The following is a 21794-nucleotide window of genomic DNA, read 5'->3' as shown; positions in this document are numbered from 1 at the left end:
CTTTTCACTAAACAAAAAAAAAAAAAAAAAAAAAAAGAAAGAAAGAAAAGAAAGAAAGAGAAGGAAGAAGATAAATTACACCCAAAGGGTCAAAGTTCGCACGAAATTTGAATAGCTCCATTCATCAAAACCCACACTTTCGCACGCGTTGCTCGAGAAATAAGAAGTGCCTCTCGCGAGAAATGCACTCCATACGTATACGCACATTATACTTTAGGCTGCAGCTGCGAGATATGAGATCTGTTTCGCGGCACGTATACCTACGCCTTCCCCCTTCCCTCGCAGCCGTCGAATTACCCAGAGTTCCGCGACTGGCGAGTAGCCAACAGGGGCTCGTTTTACAGGTGGTTATCTCTGGCGCGCGGCACTTTTTACGATTGTCGTCATCGCGCAAGCACCGCATGACGTAACCAATGGAAATACCCCATTTTTTTGCTTTATTTGTCACAAAGAGTGGCTACTTTTTGCCATGGTGCCGTGTAATCTGGATTGCGGTTTTTTTTTTCTCGACAGCGCTCGAGATCTGGTGAAATTTGTGAAACTTATCAAATGCTCACAGCTGGTGGTGGAATTTCGGGAGAATTAGGATGCCTTGTATACGTGGTTTTATTTTGGTACTAGTGATGCGCACAACAAAAAAGCCAAGTAAATAATTAGTGAACCGTATAAGCTTCGACAATATTACTTTGCGAAGCATCACTTTTGGGGAAAAAAAAAAAGATTTTCAATTTAAGCCGTGAAAAAAGAACGTTTGTGCCGCTAACAGTGTTGATGACCTCCGATGGACGGAATCATCACCTCAAGGCTCTTTTAAACTTTTCAAGAGGCGCGAATGCGCAGCTGTTGGGAAGAATAATGCGAAAAGCAGTTTTTGTTACGAGCGAAAGGAAAGTAGGTGCTCAGTGCTTCCAGTTATGTAACCTTTACAACGGTACGTTCTCATGCTTGAAGCGGGCGTCAAGCGAAGTGACGCGAACAACCAATCGGGAGGAGAAAAATTAGAAGCGAAGAGGGAGCATCAAGAAGCTCGACACCCACAGCCTCTTAATCCCATGAGAATATACATTGACGAGTTGTTCCATTGTGTCTTTAATGTCAACCCTCAACATTGACATTTGCCTCGAGTTTTTGTTTTCCACCGAAGCTCGAACAAAAGCTCTTGCTTTTCTTCAACTACAGTAGCAGTTGAAAAAACAAAATTCTCAGGGAACAATGGTATTGTTTCGAATGATCCTGCGAGTTTGACCAAATTAAAAACAATCGTGATTACGAGGGCGGGGGCAAATTAACGAAACGAAGCCGATTGGGAGAGGTAACGAGGAGAGAAAAAAGTGAAGCTTGCGCACGCAACGAAGATGAGCTCGCCCCCCGTTTCAAGAATCGCGTTAGAGAGAAAGAGTCGTAGAAGAATGCAGGGCCCTGCTGCTCTGTATCTCGTTAAAAGCGCGGAGTGGGTATCATATACGCACTGGCGCCGAGAGCTTATAAAATGTTTAAGAAGGACATAACTTTTTATTATTTCTTTCCGGAGGTGCCGGGAATGGCCGCGCATTCTTGAGGGTCGGGTGCGTGAGGACACTCCGCTCGAGTACCTATACATATATACATAAAATGTGGACGCATTTTACTTGTAGTATATTTCACTACAACTGCTCATGGGAGTTTAAACGTTTTCACATAATAAGGCACGTTTTAAAATTATGGCTACAGTTACATTTTTGTCAGAGAGGGATGCCGTTAAAGCTCGTTAGTAAATTATCATTATTGGAAATTGTACTGATTTCTAAAATAAATCATGTCAATCACCTTAATTTTCCATACAGAAATAAAAATTGTAGTGCTAAACCGTTGATAAAAAATGTGGTCGGAAAGTAAATTATTTTTATACGCACGTGCGAGTTACTTAGAGTGTGACAAATGTTCCACTTGAATAAACGTTGAGATCTCTTACCGTCTCATTTTGCAAAGAATAGCATTATTTTCACGAAGAGAAGGCTGTCACCTAAATATTCGAGATACCTCGAGCACCGCAACTACTACACGACAATAGACCCAACCAGTTCCCATCGCAAACGCTTCAGTTCGAATGAAAGAAAATTCTCTGCACTCCATCGCTCGGAGCACAAAAATATGCGGGGAAAGGATGCTCCTTGATATTTTCCGCGAGCTCTGATCTTTTGTGTTCCGTGGCCCTTTGGCGCGTATGAAAGACGCGCACCCATTCGCCGACCGGAGCCACTTTCTTTATCTCTCTGTCGAGCTCTCCGACACTTTCACTAATTAAAACTTTGCTAAGCTTCTTCAAGAGCCTTTTTACGTATTTTTGTAGCAAAAAAGTTCACAGGAGAGAGTACAGGCTCCCCCACTATCTCAATTTCGTGTTTGCAGTCAAACTCCGCATAATCGTTGCTACGCTTGAAAATCGAGCGACTCGTACACTTGCTTTGTCACACACGCGCTGCTTTTTCACGACTTTGACGCCAGCATGAAAAATGTAGGTACGCTCTTTACCTGCTGTTCTTCTCGACGAGCAGCATCACTTCCCGTAATTTAAGCTCGACTTCCGAGGATGAATTTGAACTATTCGAGAAAAGTCTTCGTATCCCCGAGCACTTTAATCTACCCTCCTTTTTTCGTGTTTAAATTATTCAAACCTAGGATGCTTCGGGAATTTATTTTAATTTTTCGATCCCGAGTAATTTCTTTGTTATTTCATTCGAGGGAGTTATGAAACTTTCACTCGAGTGATATTACAGGACTGTTTGAGATTTTATAAAAATCGGTAACCACTTTACGTCACGAAACGAGATTTCTCCGCATAATTGAGAAAATAGGACTTGGAGTCGACTTTTCATCGCGACTGAGCAACTTCTTTAAATATACGTACGATTTGCATAATCTTCCAAAAAAACTTTGCTTCGCAGTGCCCGAACCTTAAATGCTTTCCGACTGCTGAAACAGCTCTCTGGAAAATTGAAAATATTTACGTACCCCCGCGAGATTTAATATTCATCTTTGCCACGCTTTAGCCCCACAAACATTGGACGTGTTAAATTTATACATGGTATCTTGATCGAAAAAACTCCTTATAAACCTAAACTTTCACATTACTAATGTCTCACAAAGGGAGATTGATCTATACGTGTAATTACACGGGAGCAAAGTTCATTACAATACCGATATTGCCAATGACGATTCTTTTTCCCCAATTAGGACCCACCATAAATTAATTTCACAGCCCCTGATTGCGATAGGAGCTATGTGCGATACACAGCTAGGATATACATGTACATGCAGCCAGTGTGGAGCCGGGCACCTTCATGTCTCCCTCTTTCTCTCTGCATTGCATCAATTACGATGTACAACAAGTGATTGGCCACTCTAGTCTAGCGCACGTACACACATATATTCACGGGAGTATACGTGCGAACCAACAGTCATGTGCACGTACCCCAAACAACTAGGCGGGAAACAACGAAAAAACCACCACGACAACTTCGTCGAACTTGCTCGCAGTGCTTGGGACACTAGGAAATAAAGTGTTTCCGGGGCTCGGCCACATTCCGGCCCGTGTACAAAAAAAAAAGCGCGAAATTGCTTCCACGCGCTGGACGGGAGTTGTGTGTGTAGGGATCGATGGGCCGAGGAAAAAAAAAAAAAAAAAAGTGAAAGAGATGAAGGTTGGTGTTATTGTCTTATTACGCGGTCACGAATCGTCACAAATTTTTTTTTTTCAGTGGTTTTTTGTCACGTTGCTTTTTTTCCTCCAGTCATTGTTCTCAGGGCGTGTTTGTGGTTGTACGTGACCCACGGGAGGGTGCATTATGTGTCTGTGATCGTTTGGGCCTTTATTCGCAATGCGCGGGTCGTTGACTTCGAATTGGTCCGCAGAGCTTTGGGAGGATGATTGCCGAACCCTGTGGGTAAATAATACGCGAATAAAGGAACAATAAGTGCTATACATTCGGGGTGCAAACACTGTAATTAATACATTACTGTTGTGCAAGAATATTATTTGTTTTATTTTAACAAAATTTTTGTTTCTTTTTAAAACCCCGATTTGTAACAGAAATTTTTTTTTTTTTTAATTAAAATCTTTAATTAAAAATTATTATTGATAAATCTAAAGTGTGATTTTTATGAACCTAAACAAATCAAATTAAGTATTACATTAAAATTTTCAATTATAATTTGTATATATATGGTTAAAATCAAATTATTAAATTTTCGTGGTGATTTTTAAATTAATTTTTTTCAAGTTACTTATTATATGTTTAAGATATAACTAATAAAAATAAACGGACAAAAATTAAAATACACATTAATATTATAAAAAAAAAAAATTTTTGTTAAGCATCTATGGCAAATGTAACTTGTAATTAATGAAATTTTTATTATTATTGGAATGGGTGGTTACAAAAATATTTTTTTCAATTGCAAACATCACAGGTATTGAAAATTCTGTTTTTTTTTTAAATTAAATAATGCAATAACATGTGGTATGTGTGATTAAATTATAAATTTCATATTTATTCTATAATTAATCGTTTTTTCCTTCAAGAGCTTAATTAAGATAGAGAAAGTCCTTCGTATTCATAGGTCATCCATAGAATATCAGTAGAAAAAAAATTTGAAAAACAAGACGTAATAAAAATAATATATACTGTGAACAAAAGAAATAAAGCCCAAAAAGCCGTGAACTTATCAGTCAAGTATATGTATCAGAAAAAACGTGTAAAAATTTTTAATTACCTTCTAAATTTTCAGTAAGCATATTCGTTCGATTTGTTTAAAGAAAAAAGCTCCTAGTTATTTTTCACATAAAATAAAAAAAAAAGATTAACAGAGCCAGATTCCCGAGGGATCAGTTCTATCTTCCTCTCAACTTCTCACGTTACGGGAATAAAAAAATAAAAAAGAAAGAGCCTAAGTTACGGGTATCATGGCACTCTCCCTCGAGTGGATGTAGATTTTACTATCTCTTACAACGAATACCGATCTCGAGCCTTTTTTCCCCTTCACGCCCTAGAGTGAGTAATTTGCCCTCAAGACTTTAATGATGATCGAAGCCTGACTTCATCAAGATTGACTTGCTAAAATTTATTGAAATTTCATCATTAGAAGCGGCGCAGGATAAGTAACTTTGTTTGCTGGAGATTTTTTTGGCTCAGTGATGCGGCAGATCGATTTTAGATAACACTCAAGAGACAACCTATACCGAAATTTGATTGGTAATCGTCTCGCAGATACGAATTCTGACTGATTTATGATAGAAATTTAAAACCCAGCTATCTGAGAAAATATTTTTTTTTTAACTTTTAACGAGACTTCTAAAGGTAATAAAAACTGATCTTTAGCAATTTTCAAGAGGAATTTTTTATTAACATCAAGCGTAAGATACCCAAGTAGTAAACCAAAGCACTAGTGAAGTGCACTTGAAATAAGCTTTAGTAAAATATTGGTTGATCGTGGAAATAGTGCCTGTATCAATTGGCATGGATATTTTTAAATTTACAATTAAATTAATACCCATATATTCGTTATGGTAGATAAACGTAGTCGTACTGTCGGTCATTGCCTATTTTTAATTACGAAAACTAAGACCTTTTTGAAAAAAGTTTCACGAATACAATGAATCATCCCAACACAGTAAAAATTATTTTCCTCGTAAATCCTATTTGTGAGCTATTATTATAACTAATACAGACAAGTCTAGAAAAATAGTAAACTCTACATTTCAGTTAAAAAAAAAAAGGTAAGAAAAAAAACCCATCCGATCGTACTACCTATCCTATTCTCGTTCCTAAACAGTGTCACGCACAACGAAGATCTGGTGCGGCATAAGAACGACTCCTTTCACACGTAACAATGCACACGTATGACGAATAAAAATGCCGGACGCGCGCGATAAAGCTATACAACTGGGGAGGCGCATCGGGAAGAATTCAAATTGCCCGAGCTTTCTGGCACACGCGCGGGAAGTCGCTGCTCCCTCTCGCACACCCGGGCAGTATGTGTTTCCAGGGTTGAGGGTGCAGGAGGCAACTTTTGTCCGCCGGCAGACAAAAGTCCGACAGACGTCGGCACGACGCCTCGGGAATTCAATTCCATCAATCAGGTCGGCGATTCGCCGCCTCTGCTGCTGCTGCTGCTGCTGCTGTTGGTATTTTTGCCACATGCAAAACTTTTTCAGCGCTGGTGGGGGATTAAATCTGCATCGACGGGGAAAAAATACTGGCACGTACGTGATGATCTTGACGAAATTGAGTGCCATTTATTTTTTCTCGCTTGATTACTTTTGAAATTTTTCACGATGTTTGCTGATTTTTGAACGGAACTACGTGCATCTTGATTTAGATTCCTTGAGTGGCAAATATAAAAAGAAGATGCAATTTCAAGTATAACGACTACTCAATAGAGAATTGTCTAGGGTCCAGTATTTTGAGTTTGATCTTTGATGGATGATTCAATTCAAGCTGGATTGGGAATAATTTAAGCACAAGAATATTAGGAAATTTCACAACTTACTTCGAGGTAAGATTTCCATTTCCACATAACTATTTTTTTTATTCATAAATATATTCATAAATTAATAACTTTTCAATTTTCGTATCTAACTGAGTTTCCAATAGGATGGTGAAACAGTACTTCATTACAAGAAAGAAATTTCTTTTGTTGTTTATGAGAAGTCAATACCTACATGCACTTACAGAGGTAAAAATTTCGCAACAAAAAACAATTGGTGGTTGTATTTGGAAGATAAAGGGTGAAGATTTTCATCTTAAAATCTGACATTAAATATTTAAAGAACGTGTATAAAATTCGTACAAGCGAATGATCTGACACTGTTAAACTGGTTAAAAATTGTACCATCGACACAAACAGAGCATGATTTCGTCATGATTCCACTTACGATTGAACATCCATATTTGAAATAGCCTTAACTTTTTCAGAGACACAATTGTGAAAATTCTGAGATTCCGTAAATCCAAGACTAGATTGAGTAGCCTATCAACTGGCTCGACCGCAATGTCCGCAAATAAATCAGAGTGCCTTCTTTTTCCTCCCCACAGAGTTCATATGGATTTTTCCTTGATTAATTTGGTCTCTGATAAAAAAAAAAAAAAAAAAAAAAAAAAGGAGAAGAAAAAGAAGACAAGTGGACGGCTTGGGCAAAAGGTTTTCCACGTCGACAAAAAAAAAACCCCCTACCTTTTGTCGATTTCCACCCGTAAATCTCGGGGCCACCCGCTGAGAGCTGTACACGTTTTTGCTCGCTATTTCTGCTACTGACACTACTGCGGATTTCATGTACGCGAGCGCACAAAGTATGCACGAAAAATACGAAAAAATAATTATTTACGTCGGTGCAAATTTCGAAATATGAACTCGTCGGACTTTACGTAACGAGGACGAACATAAACATGAAAACGCAGCGTGAATGTAGGAGTCATTAAAATTGCTCCACAAACACGTGTCTGTACACGTAAATGTTGCATTGCACTCAATGAAACAGCGCAAGAAAACTCGACGTGCTTCATTTTGATTAATCGTGTCACGTTTAAGAGGTTTACCAGCTTTGCTCCGACCATCGGAATCCAGAGCGTTAAACTCATACTATACCACTCCAACGCCCTTTAGCTTCCTTTTCTTGTTTAACTTTGTTGCTCCATGCTTCCTTTCCTCCTGATTTCATCTGTACACGCAATTCATCATCCACCCAATGGATAAGCCTTGCTCATGTTCGGTCAAGCGAATCGATTGATTTCTGCCGATGAAGATTTCCCTTTTGGAGTACGATGAGGGGGGAAAAAAAGGTCCCGAATTTAATTAGCGGTGTAGTAGGGACAAGTCGAGCGTGCACGCCCAGGAGTTGTCAATTAATATTAAATCCAGGAAGAGCGAGCCGCGGATCAAGCGGTAGCTCAGCCCCGAGGGGAGGGCTCGAAAAGAGGGGTAGGTGTATAGCCGAGTGGGCAATCTCGAATTGCTCTAATTACGCCCTTTAATAGTTCCCTTCCAGCGCATCCTGGATCTTGTGGGTGGCGGCGAAAGTAATGGTAAATGATCACCTTGGGGCTGGTGGCTCGGAGGCACGACTTGGTGCGTTCGTTACGAAGGAAACGAATATTGGGGTTCGGTCGACCCATCAGGGGGATTTGGCCTTTTAACGCAATAGTGGGGAACAACGCGTTATCGGAGGTGTAAAGTACCACGGCTGAACACAAAGGACGGGCTATGGAACAGATGACTCGGGGAGAGGAGGCGACCACCCGCATGGAATCTCGGAAATTTTAATGGGTATCTCGGGTTGGCTATTTCAAGTACCTCGTAAACGCAGGTAATTTTCTCGGGATAGCTTTTTTTCCAGCTTTAAACTTTCCAACGAATGGGAAAGAGTTTTCTGACTTACTTCAAGTGCTTCGAAGCTTCATGATCGATGGTAATTGCTTACACTTTGCTCCACGACTTTTATATCATGTTGAGCTGCTATCTTTTATTGATACACGTCCACCACGACCAAAGTTGTTGTTTGAGATGCATGAAAAAGCCCTAGCGTGTAGTATGCGAAAAATGCTTCGATTACCAACGCGTGTCTCAGTGGTTATAAACACATGACGTGTGTACTCATAGAGAAGCTCGTGATGGTCCTGTTCACACTGCGCCCTTATCGGGCACGTTTATCCCCGCATACTCGAGAGTCATCTCAATAACGCGTGACTCACAAAGGGCCTGTTGTACTCGATACAAGTGGCTTTGAGCTGCGAGAGCTCGAGTGCCGGGCGGTAAGTTTCGCCGTTTAATATCAGCTTGCACGTGTGCTCTACTGTACCAAAGGTAATTTACTAGTTAATTATTCGAATGAGAAAACAAATGCGTGAAAGTTGATTCCGCGTTGTATCTGTAATCGTGACTTTATTAGGTGCGCAAAGCCGTTGTTATAATAGACTGTGGTTGGAAGTTCGCCCTTACGTCTACGTGCATAATCAACAACAAAGTTACGCGGCCAAAGTTATTGCGTTTAATCTAGTGTTGGTACTAAGCGTACATCCCTCGGGAGTTTCATTAGAGCTCCGGTGAGTGGCCGAATTAAATGTCGTAAGCATCTTTCGGGGCCGTAATCTTTAATCTTTTCAATTTTCGACAAGTACACGCATATCGCGTGAATATTTCAAACGAGCACGCTTGTGTATGCAGCCCGTAATATATTTATCAAGCTGCGCTCGCGGTAAACGCCCCCCCCCCCGCGTAAGCCGATTGGCGCCGTTCTATGACAAAGTACGCCAAGTAGTTGTCAATAGTAATCCCCGTGAGCACCGCCCCCCTCACTCTGCTCGAACTTTCGATAGTTTTCCCGAGTTGGATCGATTATCACTCGATCACCGCTCATCATTTTTCACTTTTTCGAGAGAACATAATCTGTTGGTTTTTATTGATTTGGGAATATTTACAGATTTATGAGATTGCCAATGGTATACTCACGAATAATCGTTGCATTCGCTCGATTGATTGGACTTACCTGCAACAAAAATAAAATCGTTTGATCTATTAGTAAACAATTGTTGAAATTTGAGTATAAAAAACAAATGATTAATCATATATTTTAGATGATGATGGAATTTGCTAATAAACAACATTGTAGTTCATACAAATATAGTTTGTTGATGGAATAATTCAATGATCCAAGAAGCTCTGAGATGCGTCGCACCGAAATAGAAAGCCCTCGAAAAAGTGCTCCCAGACTTTGTTTCAAATTCACGGAGGATCCATTTCCCTAGGGGTAGGTGTTTCCAGCCACCAAAAACGAAATCCGTCAAAGAGTTCATCCTCAATAAAGCATCCATAATTTAGCCGTAGAGATGCATCAGCCCACCGCGACTCGGATAAGTCTACGAAATCCCAAGCTGCTGCACTATGCGCACCACGCAGCCACGCGTAATCCCCACCTAAGACGACATACTGTCGTGTATATGCACGGCTCGTGTACGAATGCGCAAAAATTCATGAAAATCCGATCCTACCCCTCCTTCCCAAGGAAAAAGGAAAAAAGGAGCCCGCAGTGCGCTGCAAAGAGACTATGTGCGAGCGAGTCCCTCGAGGAGATAAACCGTTTACCTATAGGCTTTCCACCATTGTCGTGCAGTAGGCTTTTTTTTTTACTTTGACTGCGAAAATTATACTCGAGACAGCTTTTCCGTCCCTTCCTCTCCTCGAGGGCCGACACTGCTTTACATCGCTTGGACAGCCACTTGACTTTGTCGGGGGGATGCTGAGTTTAGTTTTCCCTTCCAACTTTAGGTTTGGGGTGGGGAAAAGTGTACGTTATTACCTCTCAACAAGGAGCCACTACATTTCATCGCCGATGGGCGAGGTAATTGCTTTTTGCTGTTCTGATTTGGCGTTACTAGGGCATTAAAATCGCCACGCGGAGCTGTAAGGGAGTATTTTTATCAATGAAAAGTTGAAAAAGTAAAAAAAAAAATGTTTTTTTTTTTTTTTTTTTTTTTTAAAGGTATTATTAAGTTTTGACGCTTTAGTACTACAAATGAGTAGTCTAGTTTTGGGTTGCCATGTCTAACATTTTATGAACGTTTTTTACTATGTAGACAAATATTGCTTTAAATATTAGATGAGCTACCTGTGGTGAATTATTTTTATTTGTTGATAAAATTTTTTTAAAGATTTTTAAAAATTCGTTACATTTTTGTTCTTCAATGACTTCGACATTATTAATCTGTTAATAATTATTTTTTTAAATATATTTTAATATAGTTTAAACCGTAGTTTACACTTACAGTTCAAACTTTAACTAAAAATAAACAAAAATAAAAATGAAAAAAAATGTTTTCTAGCATACACTTTTGGAGTTAAGATATAAAAATGTGCCTCGAGTAATGTAAGAAAGTTCATTAAAAATTAATTAAGCAAGAAAATAGATTTAAAAAAAAATTTCTTGACTTTGAAACATATGTTATGAATGGAAAAAGAGAAAGAACATGTTTTGAGATATTTTTTTTTGAGCCTCAAAATTATGGAGATCAAAGCTCACAAAATAAAAATAAAAAAACTGTGTTGACACACTGAAGTTAATCTGTTTGTATAGTGTTCGGAGTGTTTACTTAACGCACGAGATCACAATCGTCCAAATAACAGCTCTCAAGAGTGTAAAAAAAATAGCTTACGTAACTCACATACACTATCTCACTCGTGTGATTTTCAACCTCAGTTTGCCCGAACGATTATATTATTTACACACAGGCGAAAATCACATACCGAATGGGCATCCAACCAGAGCAAGCACAAGGAGTCCCTCGGGCTCACTGTTAACCTTGGTGACATGCACCATCAGGTACAAATAGAAAATAGTACATGTCACTTCCTTTTGGTGTGTCAATACGTTCACTGATTTTTGTGGAAAAACACACTCCTACAGTGCGAATTGTCATCACACATACGGTTAATTATCATACTATTAGTGTTATCTTCATACTTATAGATTAGAAATGGAACGTAGTGATGGAAATCACCTGTACAATAAATACTTTGAGTCTTTTATCGTTTAGCTATGAAGATAATAGTTTTAAACACGTATTCATTCGAGTGGAGTGACACAAAGGAAGTGAACGTTAAGACATATTACTATGTACTTTTAGTACAAAACAACGCTTGTTCTTCAGCTAAAAGTTACAAACATTAAACAAAAACATCAAATACTGTGAGTTCTTAAGAATTACAACCTTTTTGAATCGGACTTCACCATTGAAAATCGATTAATTAGAAGGTAAGCGTTGCTTTCGAGATCAGAAGACTATTTTACATTAGAAAAGCTTAGTTTCCTGTCATTTAAACTATCATAATTTATAGCAACAACGTACAAAAAATATCGTACCCTGATACAAGAAGAGACTTTAGAGTCAGAGTTGGTCTGCGATTTCTAAGACGTGTGTTTGGAAAATATGTTTGGAGGATTTCGTCAAGGTCCCAGTCATGGATATGAAAGTTTCTCGGATAATCGTTATTCTTGCTCCGAATGTGGTAAAATTTTCAGACATAAGAAGTGTCTAATGAACCACACCCTTAGCCACGCAGTCGAAAGATCTCACCGATATCTCGCGTACGCAGATATATCTAACCGATCTGATATTCTCCAAAGGCGGACTCTCACCCAGGCAGATGGAGAGTCTGATGAACGTTTGCTTGTCTCCTCCTGCCCCAACAGTTTATCGAATAAACCTTACCAATGCGACGTTTGTTCCGCAACTTTTGCCCAACACTGGGCACTCTCGAGACACAAGTACTTTGACCATACCTATCGCTGCATCAGGTGCCCTAGGTTTTTCAGTTCCAACGACGATCTTGAAATGCATATGATCTACAGCCATACTTGTCGATGTAGTAAGTGCGAAAAGATATTCGACGTGTCCTCTCAAGATACACAATCTTAACGTTCATATAGCAAGCAATAGTTTATAGACACAGCTTACTTCTGAGATGATAACGTGGATTACTCGGGATCATTGGTTAGATGTCAAGTCAACGAATTTTACAGTTTGTATAACCATACAGTCTTATTGGAACAACACAATCTTATTAAATAAAAAATGTTCTTAAGCTTAAAAATTTGTTAAATGTTTTTGTACAATTTTAATGATAACCCTTTAATCTGCATCTAATTATCTTGTTATGACAACACTGCACTGATTTATACCAACTGTCGAGAAATTATTTGTTATTTTCCTATTTGATTAGTAAAAATGTGTACTTTAAAGATCGTAAAAAAATCTTTATTTGTGAGCACCTTCATAATTTTACTACACTGACTGTAGATAACAATAATTATTAAGAATATTTTAATTATACTCCTGCAGTAATCGTTAACAAGACTCTTTTGTTTCTCATGATTTCGAAAATTCTGTAGGTGATAATTATTTATTTCAGTACAATAAGTTGAGAAAAATAACTAAAATTTAGGATAACTCGCTTGATAGTGTGGAAATAATGAAAATAATTATCACCTCAAGTGTTTTTCAAGCTCCAGTTGCTTCAAAATACCAGATCGTATTCTAGGTACACACCAAATGTGGGTTATTTAGTGATCAAGGGAGATTGTGGTGAGCAGTCTTAGTTTTGACTCGATTTCTTAAAGACACATTCGGCATTCTCGATCGTCTTGATGATGATTTTGAAGAATTTTGACGTTATAGAAAATATTATTAACATTTATGATAAAGCACGGTACTCTTTATACATTCTACTAAATTACTGAGTAGTATTTTTTCTTTTTTATTTAAAAAAAAGCACTGTATCACGTCCAATCTAAATCTGAGTTAGTCGTTACTTGAAAGCAATTTAGAGTCAGCTCATTCTTTGACCACGCGTTGGTGGGTAAGGCTTTGTTTTTTGAAAAAAAACTCATACGTCAACACAGAGGATGCAAAACAAAAACTTAATTCACGCAGAACTAATTAGTTTTTTGAAAAACACAATACGCATGATTAAAAGATACTAACTGGAGCAAAAAACGTATCTACTTATGCTTTTAGACTGTACTCAATATATGTAAATATGCAAGGAAAAGACTGCTGGTCCAGCTTGTACGTCGATGTTTTCAATCGATGATGGCTTTTTATTATTATTAGTAAATAGATGTTGTAGTTGTTAAAAGCTACCTAATGACCATCAACGTTTTAATTTAAAATGTTAACCAAGAGATATTTCAACAGAAGTAAAACTTTGGACTCTTCACATTTGGGCTACTCAATTAATATTAACTAGTAAAGCATCGAACAAAAAGATTTCGTTGTTGGAATATTTAATGACTTTAAGAAAGCAAATAGGTAATCTCGATTTTTTGTTTTTACTTATTTCGAAGAACATAGAAAAATAAATAGATACAAATTGTGTCCTGTGTAATACTTTTTTTCAAACTTTTCTAGTTTTTATTGTATTTTTTCCCAGTCTCGGAAAACTTTCAGTTTAGTTCAAGTTACAATTAGATATTAAAAAATTAATTGTAGCTTTATTTTTTCAGAATAAGTTAAGGAATCAGAAAAGGATCACTTCTATTAATAAATATTTTAAACTTAAATGTTGTTAAATCATAAAAGCTTATATGTCACGATACATTCGTACATTTTTCGAATGAATTATAAAATAGATCAAACATTATCTTTAACAGATCAGGAGTACAATTTAAAACAAAAAAAATTACACGTGTTTCTAAATGTAAAAACACGTGTTGCTTCATTAGTAAATTTAAAAACTTCCATATAAAAATAACAAATTTGATAACAAAAATAAATTGAAAAACTAATACGACACGCTACTCTTCACAAATTTTATGGAATAAAAGTATCATTCGTTAGCATCAGTTTTTCTCCCTTTTGATTTTATTACCAAAAGTGTATCCCAAGCCTCAATGATTTTAGAAACTTGTGAATATCGTAGCAGCTGACTTTACTTTTTCATGCTAATGACACAAAACCAATTAACGGTCACATGTCTTAGGAAACTTTTTGAAATTCCCACTATGTCTCGTTTTCTTCGTCAGATAATTGTTGTCAAAAGGCAATGCTTACAAGTTATCACCACTCACACACAAGTAGAGTGTGAGTAATATTTTTACTTACACACAAAAAATATGACATACTTAGAGGTGAAAATTTTCTCCTTGCAATTAAACGGATTATATTTTTCGACACGTATTCATTCGAGTGGAGTGACACGAAAGAAGTGGACGTTAAGACATATTACTGAACAGTTGTACGATAAAACGCTTGTTCTTTAGATAAAAATTAAAAGCATCTTGTACTAACATCAATACTGTGAGTTCTCCAGAATTACAACATTTTTAAATCAGACTTCACCATTGAAAATCGAAAAACTAGAAGGTAAGTCTTGCTTTCGAAATCAGAAGACTATTTTACATTAGAAAAACTCTGCTTCTTGTGATTTAAACTACCATCGCCTAAAAAAAATATCTATAATAAAAAAATCCAAGCGTTTGCCTTTAATTTAAAAGTTTCTACGACCAACTATGGGACAGTATGTTTAGTCAATTAGAGAAATAAATTCTCCATCTAGTGGCACTGGACTAGAGTCTCGGTCTCAATCTTTTTATACGTCTAATCATAGCTGAAAAGGCTTTTCTTTTGACAAATTACCTTTTTAAGCCATTTTAAAAAATTGATGTTTTATCGTATGATTTCGTCCTCCAATAATTAATACCGTCTCCTTTTCACTCGAAAAAAATGAACGTTTAAAACAAATAACACACGTTCTTTATTTACAGCAACAACGTAGAAAAAATATCATACCCTGATATTTCACCATTTGAAGAACAAAAAAGAGGAGACTTCAGAGTCAGAGTTGGTCTGCGACTTCTACGACGTGTATTGAAAAAATGTTTGGAGGATTTCGTCAGGGTTCCAGCCACGGATGTAACGGTTCTTCGGATAATCGTTATTCTTGCTCCGAATGCGGGAAAATATTCAAGTATGAAAAGTGTCTGACGAACCACGCATTCATTCACGCAATAGAGAGATTTCAGCGCAATCTCGCACATGCAGATACATCCAACCGATCTGATATTCTCCAAAGGCCGACTCTCACCCAGGCGAATCCCTCCTACCCCAACAGATCGTACGACAGACCTCATCGATGCGTCGTGTGTCCCGCAACTTTTACCGAACACTGGGCACTTACGAGGCATGTATTCTCTAAACATTCCTACCGCTGCATCAGGTGCCCTAGAACTTTCGCCTCTGAAGACGATCTCGAAACGCATATGATTCATAACCATACTAATTGGTGTGATAAGTGCCAAAAGAGTTTCCCTACGTTCTCTGACTTCAAGATGCACAATACTTACATTCATAGCAAGAAGTAGTTACAGTTTATTTCAACATGATCACGTGGATTATTAGAGTAAAGGTGATGTGTCAAGTTAATTCATTTACAGTTCGTTTAACATAATCCTGTTGTAACAAGAAATGTTATATGGTCTTGATAAATAAATATAATTTCCAGCCTCGTAAATGTTGTATTATTTGGTTAAAGAACCTCGTTGCGTTAAATTATGCCACCATAAATTTACTACATCGTTTCGTACACACAATAAAAAGAAAGTAACTTTCTGATTTGATACATAAATATATTTACTTTAAAAATATTGTTTATCTACGAGCGTTATGGAAATTTCACTACATTGAACACTGGGCACGGTAGTATCTGAACTGAGAGTGATTCCAAAATTTCTTTTGTAGAATCACGTGCTTGGAATATTGTACTTGTACTAAGAGACATCGCAGGTCTTGAAATTATCTACGTAAAACTTGAAACTCTTCATTTATTGACCACGTAATCAGCTTCAACCAATTGTTGAACTAATAAAAAAGCTTGGGTTACCTGATGAATAATATTTTAAGAAGGGAAATACAGTCAATCTCTTGACCCAGCCATCTTAACATTTCCAGATACAACGAACTAATAATCAATGAAAAGAATTGTCAGATGTACAAGTGGAAAACGTCGCTTTGTTCGGCGAGATGCGAAAGACAATTCAGCGATATTTTGGGAGCATTGTTCCGTCTTCCATCTTCCTTCACCCGTCTATCTCGAGCTCATGCCAAAATCTTCGGTGCATCAGCAACAATGGGATGAAGCTAGTTTTACTCGCGAGATCGATGAGATTCCGCGCGTCGTACGCTTACTCTCAGCCTCAAGGCCTCTTTAAAGGAAGATTTATGTACTTCTCTCATGTGCCAGACTGATCCCGTATGTTGTACCCACACCCCCACGTACGCATGTCGTACGTAGTTGACGAGCGCGGGCCATCTTTAATGAATCAGTTGAGAGTAGAGATCGAGGAAGCTGGCTAACCAGGTCACGTCTACAGATCATTCCGTGTTTTTTCTCCGCAACTGTCATACCCTTCCACCCCCCAAACCCTACTTTCTTTTCTTTTCTTTTCTACTTGAAAAATAATGCTAGCTCCGCCATCGCTCTGTTTTTGCCATTTGAATTCTTAATGCTGGGGATCCAAGTTTCCCTCTACCCTTGCTGCCTTGTTCTTTGTCATGACAACTAATGTTGAAAAATTAAAGCTTCGAACAAAGAAAACAATCGCTAGCAGTGCATTAAGTTGATTAAAATGTTTTGCTATTTTAAAGTAGCTTAACAATCAACAAAACCATTTAATGACAAAAATATACCAAAAACCTTATACATCGTTTGAAAAATCATCACCCACGAAAAAAATAAAAAACAACGAGTCAAAAGAGTTTGTCATGTTAGCACTTTTTACTAGAAATACTCACGCGAGTGCACAAAGAGGACGAGAAAGTTTGCCAAATTTCAAGAGCTCGACGTCCAGCTCTTTTTATAGAGAAATGTTGCTTATACTATCTACTTCTCTTCTGCGTCTATTTTTATCGTCTTTAATGTTACCACTATACTTCGTATAAAAATCACGATACTTCAATTGAAGAAAGAGCGAGTCCTGGACTAAAGTTTTTTCGAAGCTACTGCTCTACTGATTCAATCAGTAAATTTAAAAACATTGCTTACTGTATAAAATAGAAAAATCTTCTGTAAAATCAACGTTAAAACGTTGGTGTGATGAACTAACTGATGAACAAAATAGATAACAAAAAACAAAGTTTTTCAAGCAAATTGATAATCAGAATAAGTTAAAAATGACTAACAAACGAATGTAAGTAAGCATTGGCAAAAAATGAAGAGACCTTGCGAACAGACGTGACAGTATAGTACCTATAGGAAGCTCGACCCACATGTCAATTGGCATCAAAGTCGAGGAGGGAGGAAAGGCTAGATAGAGAGTCCGGTAGAACGATAATTGGTGGGCGGTCCATACGGTTGATAAAGGAGTAGAGTCAATGTGTCAAGGAGGGAGGGAGCCGTTCTCGCCCATACCAATCTCTTTGCCCTCCCGCACGCACTTGCAATATATACCACTTAAAGTATCCGATGTACCGAAGAGTTCGATCTTGCGTCATAAAATTTATGAAGGTTGTAAATTTTGTGCTGTAAGTAGTGACAAGCTTGTGAAACTAATGTAACTAAATCAATAAAATTTTATTGGCAAATTAAATCATCACTCTTTTTTCACCATCTAGTGATTGAGTAATGGTTATCCAAAACTGATGAGTGAAAACAAAGACAAGCAAACGTTTTTCAGCTTTGATCAAACGGGTCAGGTAATAATAAAAAAGTAACATATTATTGCAAAATTATGCACAAATCTGGAGTGTAAGAACTAATCTGATGAAATCGTTTCAGCAATATTGAAACTAATAAGTACATTGTAATAAATTTACTTTTTTATAGAAATTTTTAACATATCAAGACACGTTTTTTTTTTTTTTTTTTTTATATATTTCTGAGTTCGGTGCTCACTTTATTGTACTACAGTTGATAAAAAACTACCTTAATTTCATGTAAATATTTTCCTTAACGAGGGGCAAACCAAAATCGGCTTATGTTAGATTCGATGAATTGATTGGAACTAATAACTAGTTAACACTAATCAGATTATTACTCGACGGATTATTATGCGATTAAATAGCAGTAAAATAAAGCTTATGTAATCTAAGTTTGTTTCCATTATCAGTTTATCGCCCGCTGTAATTTAATCGGCAAGAACTTTAATTTTATTGGGTGAACTATTTTATTCGTAATAATTAATTAAACATTAAGTTATGAAAAGAATTCGGATGGAAAGTTTTCTTTTTCACACCTCATGAAATGATATTGGAAAGAAAATTTGATCCTTTCGGTGTACTTACATTGGCTAACTGTTTCTCTAACCTCGTATCAACCGAATAAACCATAAAACAGCTTAAACTAGCACCACAAGTGGCTACGAGCGAATAGTTGTTTCTGACAGAAGTAATATACGAAAAAAAAAAAAAAAAAATTTTCCTCAAATTTCTATCAAAAAAAGGTAGGATTTTTGTGCCTGGGTGAAAAACAATTGGCAATGTCTGCATAAAGGACGATAAACGCCAGACAGGCTTTTTGAGACCCCCCCCCTTCCAGTTCTACCTCTGCATCTCTCTCTAAATCCCAAATTCATTTTCCACCGGCCCAAAGCTTGTAAGGCTGCTGCAGCCCCGCTGATAACTTCGCTGACGTTTATTGGAAAAGTACACTAGCAATCCGGACAATACGGTGCTTTAATAAAACTACTGTGCCAATTGCAATCTGATGACTGGGGGCTTCTTTGTTGACCCCCTACCTTTTTTTTCTTTTTTATTAGTTTCAACAACAGCTTAGAGTTACGGGTTGACGGAAAAGGAACAAATGTGTACAGCTAAACCGAAGTTAATGACAAAGAAAACAAGAATTTTACATTAATTAGCAAATGCTCGATCGAAACATTAGTTTGCAAATTTTAAATTAATAATACCTAATTCGTAATTTAATTATAACAAATTAATGAGATACGACGCGAAACATGTAAATTTAAAGCCAAGAGTACGGACTTTAATAAACTCGCACACGCAACACGCATTTAATGAAAATAATTAAACACAGTACGTACACGTGCAATTAAGGCAAAGAGAAAAAAAGGAAACGGCTACTTGGCCGGTACTTTGCCAACGCTCGGAATAAAGTCATGGTGTGGGTGAAAAAAAATTCTGGATGATTTTTTAAAGCGTGGTTTAATATCCAGAAAATTATTTTTCCTCTCTATCCCCTGTGGGGGCGTACGCGTGTTTGTGTAAATGCAGTCAAGTTGGATCATGACATAAGTTAAAATCTCGGACACGTGAACTCAGGGATGTTGGGATTTACAAGCTTGATGAGAAAATAAAAAAAACATGCAATTAAATATGGCTTCCTTTTCTTTTAAATATTTTTTTTAACTATCGGAGTCTTATTTTTATTGAATAAGGTTGATACTGGAAGCTTATTTTAAATAATAGTTGTAACTTTAATATTTTTAAAGAGGCTATGTGTACCTTGAGAAGCATTAATGAAATCAGTTCTAAAAAATTAAGTAAAATTTATTACTTCTAAGAATTACACTCTACAGAAAGCAATGATTTTCTTATTAAAAAAAAAAATTTTTTACTATACTAGTTACATAGTCTTGTAAGAATAAATATCCGCAAGTTTGACAAACAATTAAAAAAAAAAACCTAAACGATGAGGCACAACCTTCCACTGGTATACCGACTGCCCTTGATGCTACGTAATCTTGAGAATACTTGTTTCTAAAAAGCTCTTTATATTAGCGATTCAAAATCAAGATTTGACCAGGTCACAGTATCTCCTTGAATAAGAGTAAGAAACAATAAAAAAAAAAAAGTTCTACGTCAAGGAAGCCTTGAGGGACGCAAAGTTGTAAAGTTTTGCTTACAGAAGCTCCCTCGTGACCAAAGTTTAATCCTTAAGTCACAACGGATTCAATATCGGTGTAGTGAAAGGACCAAAGTTCTCAATTTGTGCATCAGTTTCTGTTTTGTGCCAGTAAAGACTAGATGAACAATAAATGCATCTCCTTACTCCCAACACATTAGCAGTTCATGACTCGTGTATGCTTTGCTACACTTTTCTCGCAATCAGTGGACAAATATGTTATAGGGGCTCGCGTGATCGAAGTTTGAGAGCAAAAAAGCTCATTGGCAAGTACCAAAGTAGCATATGTGCTGGGAATGCCCGGAATTTCTCGGAATTTTGTTTTAGCCAAAAACTCGTGGTAGACGTGTCTTCTAAATTCTTGGGATCTACCAAAAGTTTTCGATCGCTCGGGACGACAAAAAAGCTTTAAGCTAGAGCGCAAGCGAATTTGTGTATCGTGAGATAGGAGAGCGAGCCAAAACTATTTTGGCACATTTTGTAATGACAGAAACTCTCCGAGGAACTTCCACCTTTGGCTATGGTTATATTCATGAACGATGTGTTGTAACAGTAGCGGACCAACCGAGAGTCCACGGCTTTGATAGTAAACTTTGTGGCTGTTGTTGCTGGTGAATTTACTGCTGTGATTTAACGGCGAAGTTGGTTTAGTTAATTAGTTGGCTTTTGTTGGTAAAAACATCAACTGATGTTGGTCGTTTCATCGTGAATAATTAGTACCTTGTTCGTATTTCTCGTTGTAAATGATCATGCGCGTAAGTTTTCGTGTCCATTGGTCGTAACTAATGTAAAAAATGATCAAAGGTAGCAGCGAGCAAAAGACGCAGAAATTTAGATTTTTAATAATCGGGTTGATTATATTTCTATTGAGATGGCAAATGCTGTTCGATTTCATGAAATAATCAAATATAAAATTTCTATGTTCATTAAAAAAGTAAAGCTTCCTGTAAGTGTCGAGAGACTTAACTCGTTTACAAGAAAAGTATCATCATTTGCTTTGTTCGGGCTTTAGCCTCCGAAACTTGCAGAGGCAAACTTTTCAATTGATAATGTGTAGTACAAACAATACACGGATATGCAGTTGGTAAATGTTCGTACTGCAACAACGGCACTAATACACATGTTACACGAAGAAGTATCAAAGTTTGGTCAGCCATATTTTATACGTGTTACGAATGCAGAAGAATTAAGATTACTTCGTTACAGCCAACTCGAACGGAACGCGTAAAATAGTAAAACGATGGCCCTAAACTTTGTTCCGAGCAAAATTTACATCCCTATTTCTAGTACGGAGGGTAAGCATCTCCAAACACTTTTTTACAGATTGTCTTTTCATTGTTTCTCTCAAAAAAAGGGACAAGTAAGCACCTTTTAAAAATTTGTGAAATTGTCGAGTCGCCCAGAGAATT

The 21794-nt window shown here is 37.2% G+C and overlaps 1 protein-coding gene and 1 long non-coding RNA gene across 2 annotated transcripts in view; one reads left to right on the top strand and one right to left on the bottom strand.

Moving 5' to 3' along the window:
• Window positions 1-21794, bottom strand: part of LOC106643682 (midasin) — a 114692-nt gene that overhangs the window by 45554 nt on the left and 47344 nt on the right. The window lies entirely within an intron of this gene.
• On the top strand, window positions 11617-12621 carry LOC149376010 (uncharacterized). The gene is made up of 2 exons (XR_016293183.1): window positions 11617-11782; window positions 11866-12621. It is a non-coding gene; the product is annotated as an uncharacterized LOC149376010 (long non-coding RNA).

The sequence above is a fragment of the Copidosoma floridanum genome, unplaced genomic scaffold, assembly GCF_036245765.1.
Source record: "Copidosoma floridanum isolate Cflo_tuat_1 unplaced genomic scaffold, Cflo_Japanese_pri ptg000001l, whole genome shotgun sequence".
NCBI classification, from domain to species: Eukaryota; Metazoa; Arthropoda; class Insecta; order Hymenoptera; family Encyrtidae; genus Copidosoma; species Copidosoma floridanum.
This window is presented reverse-complemented; position numbering and strand designations above follow the sequence as displayed.